Source organism: Apis mellifera, linkage group LG11 (genome assembly GCF_003254395.2).
Source record: "Apis mellifera strain DH4 linkage group LG11, Amel_HAv3.1, whole genome shotgun sequence".
Lineage (NCBI taxonomy): Eukaryota > Metazoa > Arthropoda > Insecta > Hymenoptera > Apidae > Apis > Apis mellifera.
The window spans coordinates 8,465,808-8,479,889 of record NC_037648.1 but is presented as its reverse complement, the minus strand read 5'-3'; the positions used below and the strand labels follow the sequence as shown (position 1 = coordinate 8,479,889).

The 14,082-nt window shown below is 26.5% G+C and overlaps 1 protein-coding gene across 10 annotated transcripts in view; it reads left to right on the top strand.

The window, feature by feature from the left end:
• The window catches only part of LOC412893 (hemicentin-2), a 395,106-nt gene that overhangs the window by 282,769 nt on the left and 98,255 nt on the right, over positions 1–14,082 (top strand). The window contains exon 1 of one of the 10 annotated variants that reach the window (XM_016915069.2): positions 10,963–11,096. The exons of the other annotated variants lie outside the window; for them this stretch is intronic. The gene's annotated coding sequence lies outside the window, so the exon portion shown is untranslated. Of the gene's footprint in view, positions 1–10,962; positions 11,097–14,082 lie in introns of those variants that run through there. 10 annotated transcript variants of the gene reach the window in all.

The following is a 14,082-nucleotide window of genomic DNA, read 5'->3' as shown; positions in this document are numbered from 1 at the left end:
TCGAGAACTTTATTATCCAATTTACCCGTTTTCCTCATCGTCCATTGACAATTTTTCGCGGTTCCCGTTCTCGATCGTCGCTGAATCATAGGTAACGCGATAAAAATTCCGTGGCTGGCTCGATAATAGAGGGCTCGGTGTAAATTGAAAACGTCAGCTCGCCATCGGATGAACACTTATCATCGCGTGACGGTCAAAATTGCTTAAAATAAAAAAGAAAAAAAAAAAAAGGAAAGGGAAGGAAAGGAAAGGAAAATAAAAAAGAGATGAGAAAGAGAGAGAGGAGGAAGGGAAATCGGAATGCTTTATGTTCATTTACATTTCGGAACTTTTATCGTCACATCCGGCCAACTCTTCTCGAACTTTTCTCATTTACCGCCATCCGATTTAATCGGTTGCCTTCTGTCTCCTCGTCTCTTCTGCTTCTCCTTTTTTTTTCTTTCTTTCTTTCTTTTTTTTTTTTCCTCCAAGAGAATAGTTTCTGTCGCGGAACGCGAACGACTTTATAAGAACGAGTGATCGTGACAAGATTTAAGTAAAGTATGATTGGTTCAACTTCGATATTCCAAAGCATTTGTGCTATTAACTTTCGTCGATATCTTCGATATCTTGTTACTTATCGTTTGCATCGTTTTAATAGGTTCTTCTAAGTATGAATAAACGTTTCTTTAATCCGTAAATTTCTTCTGCTTGAATATAAAAGAGTTTAAAATATTGTTATTATTATTTTTTACATATTCTTCCTCCGTTATATTATCAATTTACTATTATTTATTGGATGAAGGAAAACTTGTGTTATTCATTTCTATAAGCTATTTATTTTATAAGAAAAGAATTCGTGAGAAAGAGCTTCGTTTCAAAAGTGGAAACTAAGAATTAAATTCGCAAGAATTTGTACCGAAAATAAAAAATAATATTATTTTAAACCGCGATTAAACCTCGATCAACGGAAGCAAATCATCCCTCTTTCACGAAGAAATTTCTATTCCCTATTCTACATAGAGATAGATGGAGGAAACGATATTATCCGCTGTATTAACACCGCTTCCTCATCCAGAACCAATCCCGGTGAGAGCCTCTTTTTTTTCTCTCAAAACACAATTTTCCGCGGCTAAGATACATTCTGTCTGGGGAATATTTCTAAGCGCCGCGAAAAAGAAAAAAAAAAGAAGAAGAAGAAAGAAAAGAAAAGAAAAGTCTGAGGGGGGTCGCGCGACCATCAAATAGGAAATTGACCTCTTCGAGTCTTTCGTGTTCCTTCCCGTCGCGACACGGATAACTTTCATCTCGAAAGATTTATATCGGTAGAGGACACGGGTTTCAAGAACACGAGCTCAAAGAACGTATTTTATAAACGTGTTTGTCGGATAGTTTGTTAACGATTATAAGCGAGATGCCTTCATTTCGAGCCCATGTATTTTTTTCTGCAATTGAAATAAGAATAAAAATATGTTATTTGAAGAATTATAAAGAAGCTTGAGAATTATAAAGAATTAATTTAATACAGATTTCAGATTTCAGGAGATTTCATGCAAGTTTATCGGGTAGTTAGAAATGTTAGGTTCTAGCATGGATATTAGATTTTATACAGGTTTGCTAGAATTTATACGAGCATTATAACCAAACTCTTCATGAATATTTTACGTAAATTTTATGTAGATCATATATATATATAGATCGGATAAATTTGATCTTATTCTCTAAATTTGATGTTATAACTTCATTTTAATAATAATTTTTTTAGTTTTAATTAATTCATTTCACAAGTGAGATTTTAATCATCTCGAACGACTCTAAGGAAAAATAATACGAACAAGGAGGATGAATATCAAAATTTCGAAAAAAAAAAAAATTTACACTCGTTCTCCCTTAATCTCGAATTATTTAAATTAATCTCACGTTATGATATATCGCATCGCTCTACATTTAAAAATAAAATATTTACTACAGAGGAGGTGCAATGTAACGTTTCCTTACCTACAAATCCACCTTATCTCGTCCTCTATTTATCCACCGTCCTGCTTATCGTACCCTCTTCTCTATATCAGCCATACCGTTTCTTTGTGCGTCCATCTTCGTCGTTCCGGCGTCTGTTTCCCTTATTTTCCACCCTTTTGCCGACCCTTTGCTCCACGTTGAAAGACGCGATCGTGGAAGCGATTACAAGCAAAAGAAGAAAATTGCCCGGAACTTGCGACTACCTTCCGAGATTTCCGTATTTGCCTAGCGTTGCACTATTTCTTATGAATTCCGCTATGAATCTTCCTCCAAGAAGAAAGAATTCACGAGTAAAGAAAGGGGAAACGTTATATGAATACGAACGATTGGCTCGACGACGCTTCGATGCTTCGAACGAATATTAAACTTTAATTTCAAGATGATTATCCGATGTACTCCTCCTTTTCTAAATTTACGTTTCTATTTATTATTATTATAATTATTCTCTTTTTTTTTATTTCATTTGGAATCTATAGATGGTCAGAAATTCATAGGCGTCATTTAAAAAAAAGTTTAAATATTTCTAAACTTGTTTCTTAAATTCGAGATCAAGAATGTGCGAATTTTATTTTAATATTTTTTAAGATAATTTAATATATTATTTATCGGTTTAGCGAAATATTTATGAATATAAATATGTTCTACATGTATCCCAAAGTATACAAGTTTTATCCCAAAACGTTTATTGTAATACCGTGTATTACCATTGTAATGCGAGCTTGTGGAATCGTATACGAAGAATTAACAAGGATCGTCAACCGAACGGATGATGCTCCCTATATAAAGCCACAAAAGTAAACGAACATCCCTTAACATCCATTATTCTAAAATTTCTTAATCTCTCTGGCTGTAAATTTATTGTAAATTCTGCGCAATTTTCCTTTTTCGCGCAACCCTTTCTATTGGATATTTCGCGTACCATCGGCTGTTCTCTTCAGTTTTTCCATCGAAGCTTTTCTCCAAGCTGTAACGAACAAAAAAAAAAGAAAATTAGAAAAATCCCTCGAATTTCCAATATCCACAACTATTCAACATCCTAATTTTAATTATTTCTTTGAAAAACTACTAGTTTTTATTCTACTATTTCAATATTCAATTATTTTAATTTCTGTTTTGAATTTGATATATCTACTTTAATTATTATCGAATCAAAAAAAAAATTCTTCCATTTATGAATTAAATTTTTCGATGCCAGAGGATGACCATCTATAATTATATCTAATACATGCCTTTATAATAATTAGAAAAAATAAATATTCTTTTATCCGAAAATTATCTTATCTAAAACATCACATTTCCCTTAATTCAAATATTATTACAGTTTACTCAATCTTTATCGACGATTTAAATTAATTTTTTTTATATACAAATTAAATCCCTCAAATTGAATCGATTTAATACCGGACACAATTTATTTATTACCATAATTTGGAAAAGTAAATATTTTTTCCCCCCAATAATCAAAAAAAAAAAAAAATCTATTTGCAAATTTAAATCCTTCGTCCTATACAAACCCGATCCAATATTCCAGGAATAATTGAAAGGCGATCGTCGGTCGGGGGTACGCGGGGGAATTCGACGATGCATTATCTCACTTCCGTGCAGCTTAGCCCGGAAGCACGAATTGCCGAAGGACGCGAAAGGGGGGGGAAGTTAAGAAGTCGTTTCATTTTCAATGTAATTCCTGTTCTCCCCTTTTTCCCCCCTCCCCCCGCTATTATCCTGTTCTATCTCCATTTCGAGCTCATTAAATTGTGAATTCGGATTACGCGTGGCGGGTATTTAAGGTGGATTTCGTCCCTCTCGTCCCATGGCTATGATGGAGGGAGGGAGGGAGGAGAGAGAGGTCGATAAAAGAGAAACGCGTGTCCCTTCTTCTTCTGCAAGAGATTTTCTGCAATTGCAACTTTGATAACGGGGTAAAGGCTGACCCCTAAATGGCATCGTGCCCACTTTGACAAGCTTTTGAGTTGTTCTAAAATAGGTTTCGAGGTATTTCTATGTATTCGTCGCGACGGAATAAAGGAAATCCCATAATACTAGAGGGGGAGGGATAGATTGGTGGAAAAATGAATTTAGTATAAAGTTTTAATATTTTTCTTGTTTGAGGAGAGAAGGATTTTTAGAGATATTTGGAGCCGTGAAATTTGTTCGATTGAAAAACTGGAAGTGAAAGGGAATTGTGAAAGCTTAGACAAATCTGAATGTTATTTCGCGAAAGATATTTCAATTCGAAAGAATATGGATAGTGTTCTTGATGAAAAACGATTTTGTTTGAAAATTAATGCTGAAGAAATCGGAGAATTTATATATTTTTTTTTTCTATTTTAATAGTTTCGAATTAATAAGTTAATAATTTATGTGTATTTTTCAGAAATTATTCGATTTTTGTTGTAAAAAAAAAATGTTCGTTTTACATAAATAATATTTGTTATAGAATATTTAAAAAGAAAAATGAAAAAGAAAAAATTAATAATATAAAGTTTGCTTATTACACGAATATGTAAATTAGATCAATCTGTATTTGTTAACATTAATTTACATCCATTACGCTTTTCTCATCTGTTTACCATTGATAACTCATATCTATCGCTGCAATGAACGTTATCTTAACGTTATGCTGTTAACAGATTATAATCTGCCTAGCTTTGATCACATAGCGCACGCTTTGCAGTCACACGATATCAGACATAAATGGATTGCACACACAGGATGTTTCATGATTCATAGCTAATGGAAAACGAATGATTTTCAACAAAAGTAAAACAAATACTTATCTTTACTTTACTGCAAATAAACAACTAACAAATTTAAGAAATTTAAGAATAATTCCATATATTTAAAATAAGAATAAAATACCAAATATAAATATTAATAATATAAATAATTTTAAGATTAATATTCATTCATTGTAAAAAATAAATTTTTAAAGAATATTAAAGTATTAAAGAACGTATTAAATAAAATTATAATATTTTTATAATTTATTTTATTTTAATACAAGTATCGACATATATATTAATATATATAAAAATAAATATAATTAAATGTAAAATATAATTAAAATATTTGTTAAAATATATTTTGATTTTTGTTTTTGTAAGTAAAATTTACGTGTAATTTTCGGTAAAATATTATATATTTTTTTCTAAAACAGAAGATAAATACATTACATTATTATTAAACAAAATCTCTTTTATTTAAATTAACGTTTCTTAATATAAATTTTCATTTATCGTGCATGTTATCATTTTATTTCCATGTACAATGCAGTGAATCATGAATAATTAACTCAAATCTATTACTTTTTTCCAATGTTCTTTTTCCAAGATTAATTTCATTAATACGATAATAATTTCATTAATAAGAAAAAAAAGAAAATAAAATTTGTTTTCTTGCCAAACGAATATTTAGTCAACATGGAAATTAACATTTGAAACGCGTAAATATAATTTGACATATAATATTAAACGATGTAATCGTGGTTTCGATTAATATTGATTTAATTTGATTAATTTGATCAATATATAGTAATTAGTTAATATTTCAATGAGACAGTCCAAAAGCGAAATTGCGGCCAATTCCAATACCTTTGCTTTCAATTATTTCATCATTCTATTCATTATGAATATTTTTGATTTGAATATATTTGATTCCTATTTAAATAATACCTAATCCTATGTTACTTGTTTCCGGCCTAGTTTCTCGAAACCGAATAATTAATTCTCGACATTCTGTCTGTATCTTTATAGTTTAAAAAAAAAAAGAAATAGAAATACATATTAAAGAAGACTCGTTAGAAAAGCGAAGATTATCATGTAGCTATTTGCATCTGTTTCAGAATAATTGGATCTTCCTATTTCTTACATTTGAATTTTTGTACTTAGAAGAAAATTCTTGTTAAGAATATATGAGTTTTATTAAACTCAGTTTAATTTTTTTTTTTATTACATTTTCATTAAAAATTCTTTTTTTAATTTTATTATCTAAAAAGACAATAAAAGAATTTTTTTCATAACTAATATTTGCATAGATATTAGAATCATATACTATTATTGAGATTGTAGAGTAATATAGAGATTGTATAATAGAGATTGTATAATAGAGATTGTATAAAAATCACAGATTAAAATTTTATTCAAATAATTACACAAAGAATATTAATATATTTACATTAATATTAATATTATATTATATAAATATAATATCATATTAATATGAATATTAATTATCTATTATTTATTGTGTTATTTTGTTTATTCATTAATAGTTTTATTTGAATAATAGTATAGAAAAAAAGTAAATGTACAAGTACCTGTTAAGAAATAATAATACAGAAAACATGCTTCATATCACATACTACATTTATTAATTCAATAAATACAATAAAACTAAGAAAATATTCACGTCACAACAAAGAAATGATCGAATAATAATGGCGACTGACATTTGGGCGGGAAACGTGGGAAGTGTCTAGTGTTTTAGTGGCGCTCTCTAGAATTGTGCAACAACTAATAGGGAATTATTAATAGCGCGTAATTCGAACGTACTAATATCAAATGAAATATTAGAAAATTAAAATAATTTATTTTCCTAATTAATTTTTATCCTATTTATAATTTAATTACTTTAATATTAAAAATAAATTTCTTCACTATCATTTTGGACAATTAAAAGAGATTATATAAAGATCGAAAACCACTTCGATCAAATATTTTATTGGATAAAAAATCGAGAAATACGAAATACTAAAGCATATCTAAACCAAATATCAAGAAATTGCTGACGACAAACGTAATTTTCAAGTAGAGAAATTCTACTGCGCACAATACAATAAAAGAAATATTCTATCATTCAGAATCGAATAAAAAGTAACAAATGTATAAATACCTGTTTAGAATCTGATAATAATGCAGAATATATGCTTCATATCACGCACTAGGTTTATTAACTTCAATAAATACAACAAAACTGAGACAATATTTACGTCACGACAAAGAAACGATTGGATAATAATGGCGACTGACGTTTGAGCAGAAAACATGTAAATGGTGACGTTCTAGTGGCGCTCTTGTAGAATATTATTAATAGAGCGTAATTTGAACGCACTAATATAAAATAAAATATTAAATATTAAAATAATTTATTTTCCTAATTAATTTTTATTATATATATAATTTAATTATATTAAGATTAAAAATAAATTTCTTGACTATCATTTATAATATTTAGAAGAGATTATTATTGATGATAATATGAGTTTATTATTGTATAATTGAAATGAAAGATTTATTTAATTGATTTCATCTTAATCCCCTTCTTTTTTTTCAATTATTCCTAATATATGTATAATACATGTACAAAAATGAAGCCTAATTTATATAAAAATGTATATAAAAATCAAATTATCAAAACCTGTGTAAGCCTATTTAACAATAAGGAACATAACCTGTCACGAACTAATTCTCGAAAAACACTTCAATCAAATATTTTAATGGATCAATACATAAAAAATCCAGAAATACGAAATACTAAAGCATATCTAAACTAAATATTAAGAGATTGTTAATGACAAACGAAATTTGTTTTTTGTAGTAGAGAAATTTTAATACATACCATACAATAAAAGAAATATTTTTACTTTTAGAGTCGAATGAAAAATAGCAAATATGTAAATAGCTGTTTAGAATCGAATAATGCAAAAAATATGTTTGATATCACTCGCTAAGTTTATTAATTTCAATAAATATATTAAAACTAAGAAAATATTTCACGACGCAACAAATAAACGATCGAATAATAATGGTGTCTGGCATTTGGCCAGGAAACCTAGGTAATATTCTCTTAATTTTATTTTATTTATTAAAATTAATGAATCTAGTTTGTGATATGAAGAATATTTTCTGCGTTATTATTGGATTCTAAACAGGTATTTACACATTTCTTATTTTACTCATTCTATTCTGGAAGCAAAAATATTTCTTTTTCTATTCTATTGCAGAAAAATTTCTCTATTTGAAAATGACAAATTTCATTTGTCGTCAGCAATCTCTTGATATTTGGTTTAGATATGCTTTAATATTTCGCATTTCTGGATTTTTTATGTATTGATCCATTAAAATATTTGATTGAAGTGTTTTTCGAGAATTAGTTCGTGACAGGTTATGTTCCTTATTGTTAAATAGGCTTACACAGGTTTTGATAATTTGATTTTTATATACATTTTTATATAAATTAGGCTTCCTTTTTGTACATGTATTATACATATATTAGGAATAATTGAAAAAAAAGAAGGGGATTAAGATGAAATCAATTAAATAAATCTTTCATTTCAATTATATAATAATAAATTCATATTATATTATCATCAATAATAATCTCTTCTAAATATTATAAATGATAGTCAAGAAATTTATTTTTAATCTTAATATAATTAAATTATATATATAATAAAAATTAATTAGGAAAATAAATTATTTTAATATTTAACATTTTATTTTATATTAGTGCGTTCAAATTACGCTCTATTAATAATATTCTACAAGAGCGCCACTAGAACGTCACCATTTACATGTTTTCTGCTCAAACGTCAGTCGCCATTATTATCCAATCGTTTCTTTGTCATGACGTAAATATTGTCTTAGTTTTGTTGTATTTATTGAAGTTAATAAACCTAGTGCGTGATATGAAGAATATTTTCTGCATTATTATCGGATTCTAAACAGGTATTTACACATTTGTTATTTTATATTCGATTCTGAATGGAAAAATATTTCTTTTATTGTATTGTGCGCAGTAGAATTTCTTTACTAGAAAATTTCGTTTGTCGTCAGCAATCTCTTGATATTTGATTTAGATATACTTTAATATTTCATATTTCTCGATTTTTTATGTATTGATACAACAAAATATTTGATCAAAGTGGTTTTCGAGAATTAGTTCGTGACAGGTTATGTTTCTTATTGTTGAATAGGCTTACAGGTTTTGATTTTTATATACACTTTTATATAGATTAGGCTTCATTTTTGTACATGTATTATACATATATTAGAAATAATTGAAGAAAAAGCAAAGGGTTAAGATAAAATCAATTATGTAAATCTTTCAATTCAATTATGTAATAATAATCTTTTTATAATCTCTTTTAATTGTCCAAAATGATAGTGAAGAAATTTATTTTTAATATTAAAGTAATTAAATTATAAATAGGATAAAAATTAATTAGGAAAATAAATTATTTTAATTTTCTAATATTTCATTTGATATTAGTGCATTCGAATTACGCGCTATTAACAATTCCCTATTAGTTGTTGCACAATTCTAGAGAGCGCCACTAAAACACTAGACACTTCCCACGTTTCCCGCCCAAATGTTAGTCGCCATTATTATCCGTTCGTTTCTTTGTCGTGACGTGAATATTGTCTTAGTTTTACTGTATTTATTGAAGTTAATAAGTTTAATGTGTAATATGAAGAATATTTTCTGCATTTTTATCGGATTCTAAACAGGTATTTATACATTTGTTATTTTGTATTCGATTCTGAATGGTAAAATATTTCTTTTATTGTATTGTGCGCAGTAGAATTTTTCTACTTGAAAATTTCGTTTGTCGTCAGCAATCTCTTGATATTTGGTTTAGATATGCTTTAGTATTTCGTATTTCTCGATTTTTTATCCAATAAAATACTTGATCGAAGTGGTTTTCGAGAATTAGTTCGTGACAGGTTATGTTTCTTATTGTTAAATAGGCTTACACAGGTTTTGATAACTTGATTTTTATATATACTTTTATATAGATTAGGCTTCATTTTTATACATGTATTATACATGTATTATATTAAAAATAATTGAAGAAAAAGCAAAAGGTTAAGATAAAATCAGTCATCTTTTAATTTTTTCAATTTCAATTAATATAATAATAATCTTATTATAACCTTTTTTGATTGTTCTAAATAATAGTCAAGAAATTTATTTTTAATTTTGAAATAGTTAAGTTATATGTAGAATAAGAATTAATTAGGAAAATAAATTATTTTAATTTTCTAATATTTCATTTGATATTAGTGCGTTCGAATTACGCGCTATTAACAATTCCCTATTAGTTGTTGCACAATTCTAGAGAGCGCCACTAAAACACTAGACACTTCCCACGTTTCCCGCCCAAATGTCAGTCGCCATTATTATTCGATCGTTTCTTTGTCGTGATGTGAATATTTTCTTAATTTTATTGTATTTATTGAAGTTAATAAATCTAGTGTGTGATATGAAGCATATTTTCTGCATTATTATCGGATTCTAAACAGGTATTTATATATTTGTTATTTTATATTCGATTCTGAATGGAAAAATATTTCTTTTATTGTATTGTGCGCAGTAGAATTTCTTTACTTGAAAATTTCGTTTGTCATCAGCAATCTCTTGATATTTGGTTTAGATATGCTTTAGTATTTCGTATTTCTCGATTTTTTATCCAATAAAGTATTTGATCGATGTGGTTTTCGAGAATTAGTTCGTGACAGGTTATGTTTCTTATTGTTAAATAGGCTTACACAGGTTTTGATAACTTGATTTTTATATATACTTTTATATAGATTAGGCTTCATTTTTATACATGTATTATACATGTATTATATTAAAAATAATTGAAGAAAAAGCAAAAGGTTAAGATAAAATCAGTCATCTTTTAATTTTTTCAATTTCAATTAATATAATAATAATCTTATTATAACCTTTTTTGATTGTTCTAAATAATAGTCAAGAAATTTATTTTTAATTTTGAAATAGTTAAGTTATATGTAGAATAAGAATTAATTAGGAAAATAAATTATTTTAATTTTCTAATATTTCATTTGATATTAGTGCGTTCGAATTACGCGCTATTAATAATTCCCTATTAGTTGTTGCACAATTCTAGAGAGCGCCACTAAAACACTAGACACTTCCCACGTTTCCCGCCCAAATGTCAGTCGCCATTATTATTCGATCGTTTCTTTGTCGTGACGTGAATATTTTCTTAGTTTTATTGTATTTATTGAAGTTAATAAATCTAGTGTGTGATATGAAGCATATTTTCTGCATTATTATCGGATTCTAAACAGGTATTTATATATTTGTTATTTTATATTCGATTCTGAATGGAAAAATATTTCTTTTATTGTATTGTGCTCAGTAGAATTTCTTTACCTGAAAATTTCATTTGTCGTCAGCAATTTATTGATATTTGATTTAGATATGCTTTAGTATTTCGTATTTCTCGATTTTGTAGGTATTGATGCAACAAAATTATTGATTGAACTGTTTTTCAAGAATTAGTTCGTGATAGGTTATGTTTCATATTGTTACATAGGCTTACACAGGTTTTGATAATTTGATTTTTATATATACTTTTATATAGATTTGGCTTAATTTTTGTACATGTATTATACACGTATTAGAAATAATTTTAAAAAAAGCAAAGGATTAAGATAAAATCAATTATTTTTTTTAATTTTTTCAATTTCAATTGTATAATAATAATTTTATTATAACCTCTTTTGATTATCATTTATATGGTAATCAAGAAATTTATTTTTAATATTAAAGTAGTTAAATTATATATAGAATAAAAATTAATTATGAAATTATATTTATAGATATTTATTGAAATACAAAATCCCAAATGAAATATATAGTCATTTTCTTTTAATTTTCCAAATAAAGTTTGGCACTATATATAATATATAGAATATTCATTGTATTAATATACCACAATATTCTGAAAAGTTCTATGTTAATACAATACACGACATAATAAAAATTACATTTCTCTCTCCATAATTTTAATATAATAGTTTACAAATATCTATATGGTACATAACCTTCGAGAAGCCAAATAGTTTAAAGAAAATCGAAACATAGTCGATTAATTCGATTAATTAGATCATTCGCGAATACTGAAGCATTTCACGTTTACCTTGTAAATTTAATCAATTTACTGTGAGAGAAATTTATTAGTTCGAGTTTCATAGAGTCGACACGAATTTGAACAGTGAATACGATGGACATATTTCGAAACGTAAACGTTTTGACACAATCGATCGTGTATGTTAGAAACATATTGCTACTGAATAGTGCGATATTGGTCATCGGAAGGTCAAAGGATTTGACAGAATGTTCGTGGCGATTCGTACGTCAATCTCTAGGACAGACCATCTGACAAATGGAATGCATGATTAATACTCGGTCCCTATCTACACGATCCTACCGCTAATGGGCTAATCTTAACTGTGTCCATAATTAGCAATTATATTAATCTCGTATCTATATGTTTCGGATACACTGTATTGATTCGAATCGATAATTAGTATTTCTGTTTTACTTCAATTAATCTTTGATTTGATAAATTTAGCTTAACTATTATCAAAACTGTTATATTAGTATATTAAATATTGATTTTAGAATAATAATTTAAACGTGAATTGATATGAATTGAATATTATTATATATATATATGAATCGTATTATTTACGAATTTATTCTAAAATTTTTATTTTTGAATATATTGAAAATCGTTTAAGATATAGATTATAAATTAAAAAAATATTCTTTAGAAATAATTTTTTAATTTATCGTTGACAAGAATATTGCTTACACAATTTATAATTGGTTTCAGAAATTGAATCATGTAATTTTGCTATTTTTGTAAACTTTCAAATGTTTGGAAATATTCTGAATGTATCATATGTCTATTATATTCTACAAACATTTGTAAAGTCAAATATATATAATTTTTTCTTATAAAAATAAAAATTCAAAGAAAATATAACTTTGACATGATATTTTCATAAAATTCTAAAATTTTAAACTTGAAAATTAATATCTTGAATATACAAAAATGCAAATTACGCAGTAATATTTTGTTAGAATATTTTGATACCGAGAATAAAAATATATAATGAAAATTTCTATTAAAAAATATAAACGTAATTCTCCACGAGTTTCTAAAATTTAAGTTGTTTAAGTTTAATAGTAATAATATGTAAATAAAAATGAAAAGAAAATGTACTAAATTTTATGGATTTCAGAATATTTGAATTAATATCGTTATACGTTTTCGTTATTCAATTAAATTTTTAATTAATTCTATAATGAGTAGACTTTCCGAATGGCAGATTGAAAAACTTTTCAACAGAATATACCTTGCATTGCTTTTATCATGCCAAAATTCTAAAAAAAATTCATTTTTACTTACAAATATCTATTTATAAATTATATAATTAGATGTATAACAGTTGAATTATGCAAGTTTTATATTTGCATGCAATTTTGTAATACAATGACAAAAATGAACATCCCATTGAAATAAAAGTTTGCTATCTTAAAGTTAAATTGATACTTTCTTTATATTTATTGTAGAGAATATCAAGAAGGTTTTCACAGATTAAAATTTGCTTCGATATCACATTACAATTAAAAATTGAAATATTGATTGTCTTTCAATATTGCAGATTTCTCTTTTTTTCACTTTTTCATACGAGTTAATTAATTTTATAATTAAGCTGCAAATCAATTGTACAAATCAATTTACAACTTGAGCTATATTTATATATGATATTAATAAGTTCAATTTAATTTTTTTTAACAATAAAATTAAGATGAAACGATTAGAAATACAATAACAATATATATTTCTATAATTCTATCTTCCAAATTATTCAAAATAGATTTTTGAAATAAATAGAAACGAATATTTCTATTCCTTCTAGATATATTTAACATAGAATTTTCCAGATTTTCTTTGAAATAGCGATTGAATAAAGAAACAATATTTTAAATACTATATATTCGTTTTAAAAATTAAATTTTCATCTAACCTGCAAATCTTTTCATTTTTTTAGTTATTATGTTTATTTTAAAGCCCAATTTTTCAATTATTTTCTTCTCTAAAGTTATAATTCTTAAAAAAAAAAAAGAAAAGGGAACGAAACGACTAAAATTCTCCGGCGAAAAAATCGAACAGAAAATTGCATTCCCCAGATCTCTGTCAAATCCACTAAAAGTATCGATTTATTTCTCTTATTCTCCGAGCGCCATCGTGTTTAATTC